This window comes from Gallus gallus, chromosome 4 (assembly GCF_016699485.2).
Source record: "Gallus gallus isolate bGalGal1 chromosome 4, bGalGal1.mat.broiler.GRCg7b, whole genome shotgun sequence".
In the NCBI taxonomy this organism is placed as follows: domain Eukaryota; kingdom Metazoa; phylum Chordata; class Aves; order Galliformes; family Phasianidae; genus Gallus; species Gallus gallus.
The window spans coordinates 14,713,840-14,732,022 of record NC_052535.1 but is presented as its reverse complement, the minus strand read 5'-3'; the positions used below and the strand labels follow the sequence as shown (position 1 = coordinate 14,732,022).

The 18,183-nt window shown below is 37.2% G+C and overlaps 1 protein-coding gene across 3 annotated transcripts in view; it reads right to left on the bottom strand.

Moving 5' to 3' along the window:
• Nucleotides 1-18,183, bottom strand: part of TENM1 (teneurin transmembrane protein 1) — an 846,851-nt gene that overhangs the window by 751,455 nt on the left and 77,213 nt on the right. For 2 of the 3 annotated variants that reach the window (NM_001397994.1, XM_046939904.1), the window contains exon 3: nucleotides 5,695-5,844. The exons of the other annotated variant lie outside the window; for it this stretch is intronic. The gene's annotated coding sequence lies outside the window, so the exon portion shown is untranslated. The remainder of the gene's footprint in view (nucleotides 1-5,694; nucleotides 5,845-18,183) is intronic. 3 annotated transcript variants of the gene reach the window in all.

Here is an 18,183-nt window from a genome sequence, read left to right as displayed (position 1 = left end):
GTTATTACTGCAGTTATTTGAAGATTGTGATAACCCAGAGAAATTATAATTTAGGAATTTGGAGGAAGACATGTTCCAAAATATTAAAGCAACATATATTTTGATAGAAGGAGCAGTATATTTTATCATGTTCCCCTGCAGAATTGCTCATAGCACATCCATTGAATAGTGAGGCACTTGAAGAAAAAAGGCAAGAAAAGAAAGCAAGAAGTCTATAGGAAGTTACAATTCCATTAAAAAGCTGCTAATGATCAGATATCTCAAGTGTAGAGCTTAGTCTGTAAGTGCTTGCTGTTTTATTTTTATTTTTTTTTAACAAGTGACTAGATGCTGGCTGAGCAAGGAATTTACTTCATATCTTCCGTGCAGTACAGAAAACATTTTGTAAGCTGTCTGTGTAGCAGGTATGCAAGTTGACATATTCAAGTTTTAGTAAATGCTTTGGTCTCATGCTAGAATTTGCTATTCTCTGTGGAGCCTTGCAAGCAATGATAAATCTGACTCACAGCTGAGTGAAACATGGGATGAATAGCATCATAGGTCTTCTACCATACAGAAAAATGTCTCACAAAGACCACAGAAAAGAGCAACCAACAGCCCCATCTTTGGCCAAGTAGCTGATGTGCTCAGGATGAGATGCTACACTGCAAGCGACAGGTTTGCAGCTACTCTTTGTGGCAGCTACTGCAACACTGGGTAAATGCAACACCCTACTGCAGGAAGGCATCTCTGCTCAGCTGTGCTTAGATGTCTTAGATGTTCCAACTGTCACACACAGACTTCCTAGAACACAGTAAATCAGTGAGAAATTGTTTTCAGATGCAACTTCCTCCAATTAAATCTATACAACAGGATCCCATCCAATGCCATCATCACATACTTTCTTGTTGGGGGAAAAGAGACTCATAGGTACTTCCAGAGCTCTTATAAAACAACAAAAATGCATGTGTATTTATGAAAATTGATGAACCAAGTCCTGCCATCTTTGAGTAAACACAATTTGGATTTAGTATAATGTTTTCTGAGTATTCAACTATCATTTGATTGTGGAAAGCACTTAGAGTTTAATGGCCATATTAAAGCAAAATACACTTGCCAGGAAATTAATAAAGAAAATCTCATCTTGTATTAGCAGGTATAAGGATGTGGTTTCTGACATTTAAATTCTTTATCTTAAGCAATGAACTTTTTCACTAGAGATTTCTTTCCTTTTGTTCTGTACCAAAGAACATTACACTGAATTAAAGAGAAGAACAGCAGACTTGAGAGTGTTGAAACAATATTTGATTTTAACATAAACATTGGGGAAAATCTGATAATTTATTTTCTTACCATATGGCTTCAAATTCAAACAACCAAAAGGTCTTCTCTTGGGAGAAAATCACTGTCTACATTCCACACCAGGTCTCAGAGATCCTCCAGCACCCATGAGTGATGCTAGCTGCACAAATTAAAGGTTTCCCCCAAGATCACCACTATGACAGAAACTGTTCGTCCCTATTGCCCCTTTCCAGTGCAGCTATTTCTCTGCTGCTTTTTCAAAGCCATATCCCTGGCCCCTCTACCAACTGCTCCTGTTTTGCTCAGGCTGCCACCACCCACAGCAGCAGTTTAAGTTTGCTGCTGGCTACTCACAGCTGAACATGTGCTCCATGAATGGCATCTTTCACAATGTTATTTGGAGAGATTACATCCCCTGATATGTTTATTTCCATATTACTTTATTTTAATGGATTTTTATCTTTTGTTCTGCAAAGATCACTTTTCCTAGCCAAACTAAAAGATTCAGCATCTACTAGATTCAGAGAGGTTGTATACAGTGGGTCCCATAAGATAAATTGAAGCACTTCCAACAATACAAAAATACCCTCAACAGCAGAGAGAATTTTTAAGCCTTAAGATAAAGTGTGTTTAAAACAGAGACACGGAAAGATATAGGATTCTGCTCCACAGGCTGTAGGACAGGGCAGCAAGACCTCCAGGTCAGCTTCAGATGGGTGCATAATCAATGCTAGTCCAGCCAGCTACAACAGCCTTCCTGGGGGCTCCCAGCTCAGCTGCTCTTCTGCCAAGCTCTGACAACCTCCCCAAGCTTAGCCACTAGCACTTTCTGTCTCTCCAGGAAAATAAAATAAAAACTGTTCTTCCTTACAAAACTATAATAAAACAAAGATACATCTCTCCAATTTCCTAAATGGTGTTAGATCACAGTTTAGCTTTCAGATATTGCACATTCCATTCATTCCTGAAACAATTTATTTATTATTCCAGCACATAATGTTCCTGGAAAAATGCTCTTGCAAAATAAAGCTAATTAATCATGTTGTGCATATACTGGGGATGAGGGCAATTATCCATCATCTGTGAAGTTTTCAATCCCTGTGTGGCATGGAAGGTGCATGAACATGGATTCATGGCAGCTAGTATTATTGTGTATCTATATAGACATGTACTATGAAATGTTGTTGGAGAACCATTTTTACATTTGCTAACATTGATTTTATGAAATACACAGAAAATCAATTGAAAGTGCAGACAAGCTCTACACTCAAGAGTACCAGCACAGCTTTAAGATGTGCATGCAATAACAAGCCTGGTGTAAGAAAAATGAAGTATATTTATTCATATATTATATAACACTGTTGATAAGCAAGACGCAATATAACTTAAGAGACAAATTATTAGTGTGTCATGTTTTTATGTTTCATGACTACAGAATGCACAATGGACATTCATGTCAATGTAAAGGGCAGATATAACTACTAACTCCTTAAGTTCCGGATTTCCTTTTTTCAAATGACAGTTTCCAATTGTGTGCATTTGTATTTCCCACCAAGGGAATCTGCAGATGTTAACAAATGAAGTTCCTCCACAATTTGTAACCATCAATAAATGTATTATAATAAAATTGATATATTATACATTCCTAATGTCTCCAGGCTTTATTTAAAGTCAAAAGAAACCTCAGTGAACTCAATTTCCGTAAACTTTAAGACCTGGCTGTAATCAGACCATTCCAGTATTCTGAAACAATATATAATGCAGATTCTAATAGGATGAATATAGAGATTCCAACAAGATCAAAATTGGGATAAAATGTTGAGTCACAAACCAAAGATTAGCGTCTGTACAGAGATAGAAAAATTGTTAACTGCATGGACCAGAACCAATTATTCCTATTAAATCAATGACATGGGAACTAAAGTAACTGCTTTCTATATGCAACCATTTAATATCACATTTCAAAACAAAAGTCAAACAGAACGAAGAAGATGCAAAATACATTGGCTGTATCTATGTGGTCAGCTTAACCACCTGCCTTGAAAAAAATCCTTCACAGATTTTTAACCAAGGATTAAAAGACTGTTTCATTTAAAAAACTGATATTGACACAGGACCATTAATAGCTGGGAATCATAAAAGCTTGAATACTCTCTGTGACGATTCATAAATGTGCAAAGAGGCTAAGATTTGAACCCTGGGAAAAGCCTCTCGTGCACTCAGCCATCTGAAAATTGCAGGTATTAAAACATTTTTTCATCCACTCTACTTTAAGAGCAGACCAACTCAATGATCTTTCCCTTCGCCTCTCCTATGACTGCAATGCAGAAGTATTCATGATCCAGAATTTCCATAAAGTGTTGGCATCCACAGGATTTTAGAGACCTCTAATTTGTCAGCCCCTCCCAGGTCTGCATTACTCAACAATTCCTTGATTTTTTTTTCTGCCTACTAAAGAAGAATCCTAACAATGAGCACCTGAGTGTTCATTTGTGCTACAGTGGTGTATAAATCTACAGAGAAGATGGTATCCTGTTATCTTCATAAGTTTCAGGAGCACTATTCAAGCTGGGAAGGCATTCTGATATCAGAACATTACCAGGAAGCCCATAGAAAATGTTGTTAAAAATAATCTAATACATGCAGTGAAGAGTACAGAAAAAGATAATTTTTCATAAACATGGTCAACACGCTGCCATGTCTAAATGCCTGGAATGGTTATGAAAGTTGATGAAGTAGAACCAGCCACGGAAATTTTTTTTTTTTTTTTTTTTTTTTTTTTTGGACAAAGGCAACACAGATAGGAATTTTACACCTAACTGATGAGTCCAGCGCAGTATTATATCCAGCCTGCTAGAGCTAGGAAATAGCTTTTCACATTGTAGGGATAAATGCATGATAAGCTACATGGGATCACTGCAAATTCAGCAAGGTTTGAAAATTGAAAACTAGCTGGAGATGCACAGCACAGCTACCTAGACCCAGCCCAATATTCCTGTGAGATACTCGGCAACAGCTAAGGATCAATAAAAACTACATAAGACCAACCAAATTCCTACAGAGAGGGATGCAATATTTCTTTTCCTCCTCCGCTGAACTGTGCAGTAGACGTATGCAAAGATCACATTGACATTTTGTATTAAACGTTTTCCTTTCAAATACCACTAGTTCTTGCTAAAACCACAAGGCATGTTATCCATTACCACTCAAAAGTGTGCATTAAAATATAAACAAACTTGCTTTCTTGATTATTCTGTCACAGCTATTAGGTGTGCTATTATGTAATAGCTATTAGCTATTTATTCTTGGTGTTGTCACTGACTGAAGTCTGAAGTTCAATTATTACATTGATACTATATTGAGACTTTTCTAACCAGTTTCCTCTCAGTGCTGACTGCTATCAGTCAAGGTGGTAATTAACTTTAAAGCACAATTACTTCATTTTGGCCCCAATCACCGGATTGCAACATTGCATCAATTATTTGTATCACTAAGTGCTGTCACTTTTATCTGTAACTGGTTTCATACACAAAATTTGCCCAACCCCAAGCTACAAATTAACAGAAAATAAAATTAAACAATCCCTATAAGGAATTCTTCCTGGGAAAGCACTGATACTCTGAAAATGTTATTAAGACATGCTAATATCTGTTACTCAAAAAATAAAATAAAAAATACTAATAATAATTGTGGTGAGCAGAACTGACTTTTCTTGCAGCAATAGAGGAGTCTGCACAATGGTCTGCTACAAGCCCCCAGCAATGGGACTCTAGGCAGATGAATGGATACTGCAGATTTTATTACACACATGCTACAGAGTCTACTTCTGAGTGATGGACTCTTAAAGATGCCTAAATTTTATCCAGATTACCACAGCAGACAAGAAAGCTCCTAAGGCCTAAAAAATATGGAGCAGGCAAAGGCAGATTTAAACCCATTACATGTTTAAGTAGATTGAACAACATCTGGGTCCTTCCAGTCTAATCAATTTAGCTGAGAGATGTCAGGGTTGGTTTTGGGGAAGGTAGGCGATCACCACCACTCACAAGATTAGTTTATTCTATTCTCTTTCTCCTCACTGCCATAATGGCTATTAAGTGAAAGACATTTCACCCAATGTGAAGGGAAATGCTATTTTATTCTCTACAGTTGCAATTCCATATTTAAGGTGTCAAAAAATAAACTAGGAAAGTCTTTTTCATAACATTCCATCAACATGCTCTATACCCTTTTTACTCAAGTGATCTAATTCATTTTAACCATTTATCTTTTGGAGTTCTAGATTTCTATTTTTTTCCCCAAAAAATACAAAGCCAAAAATCTAGCTGTAGAATAATCATCACTGTTTTCTGGAAAAGAAGAACTTGTTTATCAACCACCCTTACATGAGGAAGAAGAGAGATGTTTCCTTACTTCATAGTTCCTGTTCAGATCTGCTGCAACTCTGCTCTCTTAAGAGACCAGTGTCCTGAGTTTACATGGAGATAGAAAGAGCAGCTGATTGGGAATCACTTGGGGTGAAGTCGGCTGTGGGCTTCACATATGACTTCTCCTGCAGAATACCTGGAAGAGGACTAACAATAATCAGCAGAACAAGACGGCACAACTGCAGGGAAATAAATATTCAAAGCTAGACTTATGGCCTATATTTAAAGGGAATTTATAAACATGAGGGAAAACAGCTTTTTACATAGGTAGATAGCAACAGAACAAGTTTTAAACAAGAGAAGGAAGATTGAGATTAGATGTTGGGCAGGTTTTTACTGACAGTGGCCAGATACTGGAACAGGTTGCCCAGAGAGGTTATGGATGCCTTGTTCTTGGAAGTGTTCCAGACCAGGTTGGATGGTGCTCAGAGCAACCTGATCTACTTGATGTAGCAGTTGGCAACCCTGCGTGAGGCAGGGGAGTTGGAACTTGATGATCCTCAAGGTCCCTTCTAACTCAAGCCTTTCAATGGCTCTATGAATACATCATTCCTGTGGGAATGCCTCTTACAGCCTGTGTCCTGCTCTCAATATCTAAGATAAGAATTTTCCCTGCTGGTTAATTGCTTTGCTCTTTTTATCCTCGTTTGTTAAGTTTTTGTTTTTCACTATTTTTTTTTTTTCCAGAGAAAGCTTTAAACAGTAGATTGAAACAGTAAGTGCATTATTTGTAGTAGTGGAACAACCTACTGAATACAGCTGTTGAGTAGTATTTAAACAGCAGCATTACTCTGAAGACAAGGTGTTGAATCTGTGTACTGTTCTTTTTCAAATACTACTGCTGCATTCTAAAAGAAAGTAAGCTGCAGTAATTAAAGCGACAGGTCACCTAAGTATGATGTACAAAGAACAACAAAAAACCTGGTGAGATGAATAATACAACTGAAAAACAAGGTAGGGTGATGCACAACAGAGATCCTTATGGCCTCATCATTAACTGACGGAATAAGGTATAGTGATTCTATAAGTCTCCTCAGAAATATTAAGAAAAATTAAGAAAAAGGTATAAAAAGGTTACTACATGTACAGATAGATACCTAGGCAAGCTTAAGTGGTAAGAAGCCACAATCAAGCCAATAAAACAGCTATAAAATGGTCCACTGCTACTGATTTCATAAACATGGTGAGAGTTTCTGAGGTTTTGTTTATCTGAGATTTCTAAGAAATCCTGCATTTCCTTTTAGAAAAATATGTAATTCTTTGTACAATTACAACTTCCTTCTCTGCAGCAGGCAGTGAGAGAACAGGAGAAAAATTAAAAATTAAAAAGTCCAAAAGCTTACCAAAGGCTAATCCACAGACCTTTAGATGAGACAGAAAGGGAGCCCACCCTCCTGAACTCCATTTCACTGCTTCATCCTCTCAGTCTCACTATATCAAACATGAATTATTCAAGGCCTTCTGCTAGTAAAGGTGAGACTTTAAAGAATGGGATCTCACCTTTTATTTATTAAAATCCTACTTGCGAAGGGTGTATGCCCAAGATCAAAAAATACATACAGCTGGGAAACAGGAACACCATTATTTTTAAGGCAGGACATAGCATTGCACAAGAGAAGTCACCACTCAGTATCTGTAGCAAGCAAACTACCAGATTCTGTCTGTAGCTATTGAAAATAAGTATTAATAAGTTCTAAAACTGAATAGATATATGTATATTTTGCATAATTAGGCAAAAAACAACCTGCTTTTGTTTTATACAGAAAAGTCTCTGGATGTTGCTTCCAGTAGAAGAATGTAGGCAGTGCAATCACAGAAAGGTTGCATCTGCTGAGAAGGATGGATATCAAGGGTTGAATAAAACATATTTTATCATTTCAACACACTATAGCTTTTAAAAACTTTTTTCCCCAACTGATTGGAAAATCATTCCCACTCCCTTGCACAAATCATTACAAGTTAAATGAATTTAGTAATAGCTTGTTGGATACAGCTGAAAGAAAAATCATATATGAGGCTGAACAAACTATCATTTTACAAGAAGTTACAGCTTTCACTTGATGAGCTATATGCAAAGTAGTCATACGGGAATCCTCACTACGCTGTTTGGGGATTAATGCTACCTCTCCAGAATTTTAAAAATTACTTTACATCTGTTTGATATCTTTTACAGTCAGTCTCCCTCAGCTGAGTATGATTCACAGCTGAATATGCCAGCAGTTATTAGCCAATTACATAGAGTTCATGCTTTCTTGAATATTCTTCCTGCATTTATAACATGACCTGCAGACCACACTAACATTTAGCTCCTAAATCACAGCATAATTTTTCCAGAAGTGCTGAGCTTCACAACTCTGGGGAAAAGCTGCCATTACCTCATATTAGATTGTCAGCCTCTTACATGGCCACGTGCTTACTGCAGATGTACTTTCAGCACCTTCAACTGAGCAACATAAAGGCTCTGATTTAAAACATGCTATAAATATGTGCTGTTAAGCAGATAGGATTCTTCACAGTCTTCAGCAGAGATGTAAGCTTAAGATTAAATCATTTTCTAAAGAACGTATTCAGCTTATATTATTGTTATTACTATTATTATTAAAGACGGAAATTGTAGAGTAACTACAATAGTTACTCTAGAGAGCATCGAATTAAGACAGTCACCGATATTTTCTTTATTATAACATATTTTTCCAGTAATCACAAAGTATTTACCAGTAAAAATCATGACAAATATTATCTTTATCGTTTATTTTACCATATTTAGTCATATAGTTGGAATTATTTCTATAAGTAGTAAAAATATACATCGCAGGTATTATCACTGTATGCTGGTTGGGTTGTAGATGAATTCTTAATTTAATTATATTCATAACAGTTAAGTAAACTTAAAATGAATAGGCCTGAACTGGCATACAAAATCTACCTGAAGGCATGTAGAAAAAAATTGTGTATACACAAGGCGTTAAGCAGTAATTAAAATTACTAACACTGATTTTAGCAATATGTATTTTGAAGTTCCCTACTTTGTAGTAACATAAGGACTCCTCACAGGCTTTCATCATTTACAGGTGTTGGCGATCTCTAAAATTTCCCTTTAGCGTGATGACTATGGGGTAGCATTTCCTGGCACAGTACCTGGCAGTAATCAATGCCACTGAGTATCAATTCAGTATCAATATACAAAGTTTAGAGCACTGTAAACAGTCCCTGAACAATAGGAAGATTTGTTAAGTTACAAGCTGGAGGGTGTTAAAGTATCTTGTGGCTTCGTTACATTGGGATCTCATCTTTAATCCTCTCTACACAGGGGGAAAAAAAAGACATTGTTTAAAACATCTAAATCGACTAGTAAGCAGTATTGAAGGAAGGCTCGTTTATGAAACAGTATTTGAAAGCGATTTCTTTGAATAATCCTCATCTTGGCAGTAGAAAAGACCTTTTTACATGTTTCAAATTACAAAATAAAACTTGATTCAATCACTATGACATTATCCTGCTTTCTTTCCACTTTGACATGAATATTTCAGCCAGCAACATTCTCACAGCTGGTCAAGGAGTACTCTGCTGTTAAAGAGTGCACCTACCTCTGTTTGTGCCAAATGTGCATACTGGGTGTATCAATAACATTGCTAGATAAAAAAGGGCACGAAACAGAGAAGAAAGATAAGTTCAGTTTATCATGACTTCCTATTGGAGGCTGTAAGGACATTGTCACTCTACCCAATAATTTGTAGAATTCATCTTTCCTCTATTCTCATACCTATATTTATATATTAACTTCACTAGTTTTCTATTTAATTTTAAGGACTACAGCAGAATCAGTGGATAGCAATGTAGAACTCACTGGGATTTGTGTTTATGTTTTTTGTTTTGTTCCTTTGTAGAAGGCAGTATGCTGCCTATCTCTGTCTCTGGTTGATAGAAATTATGACTATTACAGATCCTAGTAGGAAGCCTGGATTAAAGGTGTGGCAGTTCACACCTTTATGTACATATATAGACCTAAGTCTTGGTGCCTTTTCTGTCAGACAAGGCAATGGCCTTCTCTATCTACATTGTTACATAATCTCTGCCTCTTAGCACTGACGTTCAGCCAAATCTGCTGCATCTTGCAGACACCTAATACTATACTTATTTGTCCTGCCCCTCAAGTTTCAAATTCTAATGCTAGAACTGGTTTCATTCTAAATGAAATCAGGAGCTTCTAATAGAACCAAAACCAATCCATTTACCCTTCCTCTCAACTACTTAAGACCTGTAAGACTCAGTATTAAGCTTTCAGCTTTTACCCTAACCATACAAAATCCCTCCCCCTCAGGCAAGCCCAGAAAACCATAGTTACCCAGAATTTACCATAACCCTTTACTGTTAAAAATACTTTCCCACACTGAAAACCAGTAAGCTCTTCTGAGCTACCAAGTAAGCCTGAGATTTACTCACGCTCTAATACTAGCCTTCTCTGAAACTACTGACAATCTCCTTCCTTCCTGCTCACATTTCATCCCAGATAAACTTCCAGAATCCGAGACAAAAACTTTGGTTTTTTATAATCAATTCAGGATCTACAATATCCTATGGCCTTGGCACTAGTACAATATCTAAATGAACTCAAGGCATTCCATACTAAAGAATAAGTCACAGGCTAACAGCACACACACTCTTCTCTCAGTCTACAGAACTTTCTGGAAAAGCTCAGCAATCCTCAACAAAATCATGAGACACATACCTGAGGCTTACACAGGACTTGAGCTAAGCCCCATAACATCTGGCTCTTTGGCCCAAACCCAAGCCCCTAACTCTCAAATCCTTACTCTACATTTTGAGCAAGGTAGCGGATTTCAGCTGCAAGGCATCATTCCAGGCAGGCGGACCTTGCAGGATGCAGTGATAAAACTTTTTCCCTGTAAATCAAAGCCCTAAGCCCAGAGATCCCTTCTGGTCATCTGAGCTAGTTAGGAAACACTAGCGACTTCTGGCAGCAGTTCTGATCTTAACTCCAAGGTCTTTCACTGTTATCCCAGTTCTTTCTCTTTTTCCATCCTAAATCCTGAGCAGCCTTTCTCTACAATACCAAGTGACAAGGGTCTACTTGTCTCTAATGTCAAGAGCTGTAATACCAATTTACATGCACTATGAGCACTAATGCAAAAAATCCAAACAAGAATCCTAAGATTTATTTAATCCTAAGATTTATTTTGGAGTCCTTACCTAGCCATGAATTTCCATCAGATTTCCATTGGCATTCTCACTGGACTTCATCCTATTTCTGTCCTAAGTGGTGGCCCAGAACAGCAATTACCTGTTCATCCTATTGAAAGGATGTTACAAGGTTTTCTTAGGACTAAGCTTTGATCTAGGGCTTGGGAAAGGTACAGCAGATCTTGATGTATTAGTTGATCTTGCAAGGCTGCAAGACTAACATGAACAGTATAGCAACACTTTAAAAAGTTACTGTTTAAGAAGGCTGAAAAATGTTTACAGTAGAGTTTGAAATAGATTTGAATTTACTATGGAGGACAAACATTTATTGCTGGATCCTGAAAGGCAATCCAAACTAGAATGAATGCTGGTGCAAGACAGGACATATGGTTTATGCTTAGCTTTTAAGTAGACATATATCCACTAGACTATGGTTATATCTAGAATTAAAGGTGATTTGGGAAGCAGAGGCTGAGGATCTCAATTCACAGTGTACTTCTATACTTGTAAATCTTTTGAAATCCAGGAATAAACTTACCTGCTCAAACTCTGCTTTCTCAATACCAGCCCCTATCTTACCATTAACTTTAAACATCCCTTGAACTAACTACAAAGAACTTATCCTACCAGTTCTTATAATCATGAGCAATTTGTCAAATTCAGAAATAAAAAAATCTGAACTCTTAAGGCAGTTTCCCATACTGCTGCTTCTATAGGGTTTAGAATTAATTTTTGTTTTGTGGTGTTTGTGCACTTATGTATGAGACTTGAGGGACCTAGTTGAAAGTGCTATTTCTATGACAGACATAAGTGTATATAAAGTTGGGAATGATCCAACTTTTAATAAAGTGACAGCATGTGTTTTTAAGGGAATAATTTAAGTAATTGATAACGTGGAGCGCGTTAATTTTCTAACTTGATGGGTTTGTAGCTGAGGTAATGAGGGAATCTGAAGTTCAAATGTTCTGATAAGACATTTGTGGAGTCATGCAATGTTAAAGCTTAAGTTACTTTGGGTGCTTCCAAGATGAAGCTCCTATAATGATGCAGATGGCTTTGCGTTGCTATTAATATCCATGTAATGGGAACGCGCATTGCTAACCAACAGAATAAGGTTTCCTAAATATATTATCAGATAATCAAGCATGTAATTGGAAGATATTAAAGAATAAAAATATACATTTGAGAAAGCTGGTTTGGAAGGTCTTTTCTGACAATGATATCCCTTTTAAACTTACTCATCGAAAACCAAATGAGTGGTAAATATATGAAGCTGCACTGTTTGCATTTGTTTCATTCAGCTCAGAGAGTATAAAGTCACATCTGCTTTTTTTTTTTTTTTTTACTGAGAAAACATTTAGCATTACATTAACTGATGTTCTCCATGTGTCTTTTCTGAGTTCCAACCTGATCATGAGCTATTTAACTGACTGGTTTTTGGCACTGCAGTCAGTAAATAGTAGATGTTTAGTCATTAGACACATTTTCCTTCCCTTTATTTTTAAAACAATGATGCAAATGATATTTCAAATATCAACATGCTTTTTGAACCTCAGTTCAAAGCTTAACATCTTTAATCTCTGTAAATTCATTTTTCAGAACAAGGAACCAGTAGTCATTCGGTTCTGCCAAATAGCATGCACAAAGCAACTGCTTCCTGACTTACCTGTTAGTATATACCTATTTGGCTTGTCAAGAATACTGCAGCTTCCTGGTCTTCAGGCAGCTATTTCTATATATATATGAATGAAAGTAACTCAGGCAGGAGTAAGGATACTCATCATTAATTATTTTTTTACCATCTTACCAGTTTTCCCATCAAGATACACAAAAATGAATCATGAAAAATAGCACACAGTATACATACAAATGCTCCAGAAGCATGTAAAATGCATAAAAGAGCTGTTAACATCAAGACAATAAGGCAATTTATAAAAGTTAGAAGTGACAGGAAGAAGGTAAACTGAAAACAAAAAAAAGAAATAAAGGGCTGCTGGTTTTCAGCAAAGAAACTGAATTTTCCACAAGCAGCACGCAGCAAAGACAGAGGAATTAGACTGGTTGCAGTCAGCCTTATGCATGTGTTGCATACAGTTTCATTTGTTTATTCCCACATTTTCTTGTGCAGTGCATTTGGGGTGGAGTGCATAGGGGGAGGAGAGCATTAATTCCTAGCTTTCTTCTCTTATCATGCTTTGACTTGATAAACTAACATACACTTCATAACAACCTGCTTCATCAACACCACATATTTCCTTCACTCTTTTTTCTCGTTAGAAGATGCTAAGATTTATTTAAATAAAAAAAAAGAATATATTCATTCTTATGTGATGCAAGCCCAAATAGTCATAAATAGTAGACAACGAAGAAACTGCAAATTACTTCAACTTACACATGGGCAAATCTTACAAATTTTTGAGGCAGTTTAAGAACTTTCAATTATTATCATTACTGTGTATCTGTTGGAGAAATAACAAATCCATGCAGAAGAAAGCACGTATTGCAGGAAAACTGTTCTAGTTTAAAGCAGTCAGGAAGGCTGTTCAAATTCAACTGCTAGCTTTCCTCTAAAGCAGATGATAAGGATTCACCTAGCACTCCATCTTAGTACTAATTAGTTAGAGAAAGTCTCAGCCTGTGGTTTCTAGTTTCTCAGTGACACGGTGATCACAGAGTCAGTGTCCCTTACCCTCACCTTGCAATACTTGGCCATGTGCCCTACCTCACATTCATGCTCCTTACACAAATGCTGCTCGTTGCAAATGGTAACAGATTCTAGCACAACAGCACATACGCTATTAACTGCTGTCATAGACACAGCTACCACAAATTCATACAATGCTATAGAACTTGCATTTAGATTTGTAGAAGTACCTTCACAGCTAGTAATTATACTGAATACATCTCTAAAACCAATTACATGAAAAAATGAAACATGGAATTAAAATATTACAAAAAACCTCTAGCTGACAATCTAGCATATGTATACCACACTGTGTTCACTGAACAGTTATGTCAACCAAAGCTTTGGCCCAATGGTTCCTAAGAGGATTTTCACTTTTTAAAAATATCTTCATCAGGTGTTTGAAATTACACCAAAATAAAATATTATTCCTCTAATTTATTTTTAAAAATCCCTTTATGAAGTTAAATTGAAAACATACCAAAAGTTTGAAGTCTCAACAAGAAAACTATTTTTGATTGATATCTATCATTCCATGAATATAAAAAAAACCAAGCCTATTACCATTCTCATTCATTCAGACAAAATAAACAAAACACAACACAACTATGTATTCTTAGAGATGAAAACCAGATGCATTAAAACATTAAAAATTCTCCCTGTATCTTTGAATCCTCTTTCATTCCAACCTTCCTTACTACCTGTCTGAACATATTACCCTTCTGCCAAGGAAGCACCCCTAGCTTTGGCAGGCACCATCTGAACAGACACAGCTGAAAAGAAAAACATGCAGGATTCATGTCTTCTACAAGGTACATCCATCCAACAGATCAGCACGACTACTGTGGATAAGGACAGTCCTTTCTTTTGCTAAATGAGAGTTGAAGAGGTCAACTCCACAACAGGATTTCCTTCCTGCTGGACTGAAATACTGAAAGTAAGAGAGCAGGTCAAATTTTACACTCAGTTATGCAAATACTGTTCCCAGATCTCTTCTTTTGTATAACAGACAGGTTGTTCACATGCAAGAAAATGCCAGAGTGTCACAGACACCACTTTCCTGTTCACTATAACTTCTTATTTTTTACAATCTTGAGAATGAAAAGAAGTTTTTTTTTTAATTAACAAATATGGATTTTGGGGTCAAAAGAATCAGCTTTTATCCACATTCTAAAAATGTCAAGATTTAATATATGTAATGGTTTTAAACATATAACAGACATCTTTCAAAATGAAAGCTGAATGATTTGGGGAATCAACGTTTTACAAGGGTAGGCAGTGATAGGACAAGGGGGAATGGTTTCAGGCTGAAGGAGGGAAGGTTTCGATTGGAGGGAAGGGGGAAGTTCTTTACAGAGAGAGTGGTGACGTCCTCGAACAGGCTGCCCAGAGAGGCTGTCGATTCTCCATCCTTGAAGATGTTCAAAACCATGTTTGATGGGGTTCTGGGCAATCTGATCTAGTACTGGATCCGGAGGTTGTTGGCCCTGTGTTTGGCAGGGGGGTCGGAACTCAATGATCCTTGGGGCCCCTCCCAATCCAAGCCATTCTATGACTGTATGATTCCTAAAAAATGTCTAAGTTGACTATATAAACTATTTCCTGCATTTTTAAAACAATGGCTGCCAAATCATTACTTTTTGGCCAGCTCTTTCAAAGGTGAAATACTCAAAATTACCTTTGGAATTCAGATTAAATTCTACTTTATTTTCCAGTAGGCCTCAGCAGCACTCAGCAGGTTTGGGCAGGTAGCCACACTAGCCCTAAATGCAGGGCTATGGCAAATACAAAGCACAACGGCAAGTCATCAGATATACATAACTAGGAAGAAGGTTTCTCCTGTCCTGCAAAACCCTTCCAGTTTGCTCGGGCTGTTCCTGAAGTACCTTTTTATTATTTTTGCACAGTATATTACTTCTCACTAACTAGCTGTACTATTCTGAAAACCCACAAGCCTGCCTAATCAGAAAGTAATTCACAGTTCTTTTGCACCTCATCCTTAGCAAACTTTGCATTCATTACTGCCTGAAGTTTGGAATAATCAGCAAATTTGCTGCTTCATGTTTGGATTTCGCTGCTTAGGCCATTCATGCAGATTAGGAATGGAGCTAACAAGTGACTTCTCCAGGAACACATTTAATTCTCTCTGCAGTTAAACCCATAATAATTCCGTATGCTTGAGTACTCAGAGCCCACTATTTTAAAACCTAGTTCTTTATCTACGTTCATACTTACATTCTGACTTTAAAAATACATCCTGTGTGTTGAAATCTGCCATGCAGAACACAGCCTTATGTGAACCGCAATGGTGCATGCATCACGCTGTTATAATCTAAGGTCCAACTCTGCTTCCTTTACTTGCACATAGTTCCATATGAAAGACAACTAGTATTGTGAAGGAATTAAAAGGAATCTTCAAGGACAATATTACTAGCTCTATAAAAATGCCACACCAGAGAGAAGGAAGTGCTCAGACTTTTCAATGAGCAACATGTTTGTGAATGAAGACCAACATCTGTTCAAACAAGAGGTTATCACTGTATCATGAAATGTTATGTTTTTTAAACAAAATTCTCTGAATCAGAGAGATAGGTTAGACTGAATTACAGGAAGGACAGTAAGTGACACATATAGACATCACATATTTTAAAAATCCTTAGGGATAGACTGAATAGTATAAAGTAGCCACACAGGGCAGTAGCAGAGATTGAATACACCACTTCTCCCTTGCATTATAAATCTGTATTTACTCTGGGCCATTTATCAGCTTCACCATTATTCAAGCTCTAAACTTTGTAATTTAGGGACTTGCCCTTCTATTACTTCTGAAACAGTGCAAAGAGACATGAATTCAGACCTTAATGCAGGAGGCTTTGGAGATTATCCAGCTTTGAGGATTGCGAGTAAATCTCTTCTTGCCTGAACATGATACTGCTTGATGTCAGCCCAACCGTTACTACCAGAGCTCCTTAGGGGTGGCATGCATATATGCAAGTATACATGCACACTGCACCGTTAACAAAGACTGAATAAGTAGGAAAGGGAATTAGATGGCATTGTAGTACAACCACAGACACAATTACTCCAGCCAGCACTACCTGCTCTTCTATCTATAAAGCTCTCCGAAAGCCTGCACTTCTTTAAGCTCCCATCATGTTCAAGACATAAAGGGTCAGGCAGCCTTTTCTCATTTGTTCCTCTCCAAGGTCTGTGGCATGAGTAACAGTTCTAACACAGAACTCAGATGTGATGACCCAGCAGTGCTTCTGTTTCCAAAACAAGCATGCTTTTGATTGCAACCACTTAGTTCAGGTGTCCTGCAAACTTGCCTTCAGGCAAGTCCTGAGGATCAGTGGGCAGAAAAATACAAACAGACTTTTACGTGAATTTAAAAGTTGATAAACGCAGGATATAAATATGACTACTACGGACCACGTGATTTTAAATTCTGACCATTATCAGTGCATGTTAAATAACTTGCTTCAAATAGCAGCATTCAGAGACAATTTTCTGAACCAATAGAGTTCCAGATGCGGCAAGCACAGAACTGCAATATTTGCAGACACATTGGTAGACTGCAAAATTTAGCTAAAGGAATAGTTAAATGCCATAGGATACTACTTTCCAATGCTGTCCATACATTTTTCAGGTTGTGTAAGTATGCTCAGTTCCTTTTAATATTCTCACAACTCTTCAACCAGCTGTACTAATGTTTCCCATTGGTTTTTCAAGCCAGAAGTTTACAGAACAGCTGTATTTACCTTCTTTTGTTCTTTTTAATCTGCACTGATTATAGAGTAAATGGCTAACATTTCACTCCTTTCTTCACAATTTCAACAGTTTCCCAGTTTTAAAAACATAACTGCATAATTAGTCCAGTATGCTCATTATGTCAGAATGTACCATTTAAAACTCTGTTCTTACACCTCTTTTTCCCCTACAAAACTCACACGGCACACTTATTCCTGTAATGTAATAATCGCTGCCTAGCGGAAGCTACCATGAAGTCAGTTCCTGCACTGCTATGTACAAAAACATCCTCAGGGCACAAGTGACTGACAAACAGGATCAAGTGGCATGAAAGGACAACATGTCTTTTGTAGTGGTAACATTTTCTGTGTGGGTATTCAGGCTTAGATCTCCTGAGGAACACGAGTACCATGCTGTAGTGATTCTCAGGCCCAGCAGTTATGCACCGATGTACATGTACATAACAACATATATATCAAAGACAAAGCATTCAGCTTAATCAGTTTCTGTTCAGTGCAGATTTTGTCCAGGAAAGGATCAAAAGTCAGCTACATGGCCATCAGTACAACTCCTGCTAGGATCTGCAAAGCAGAAAGAACACCAACAGGTGGGTTGTGCAGCTACGCCCTATGTGTACTCACAGTTAATGACTTTCAACCTTGCTCTATACGGGAAAAAAAAATCTAGAAAGAGTAACAGAAACCTCTGAAATGTAGTCATATTCATAATCAAGTATTTACATGAAAGTTATTGGAAATATCAATTGGGCTTGAGGAATAGAAGCGGCTATGCTTTAGGTTTATATTGTACACACGAGAGAGGTAAAACTACTTCTCACAT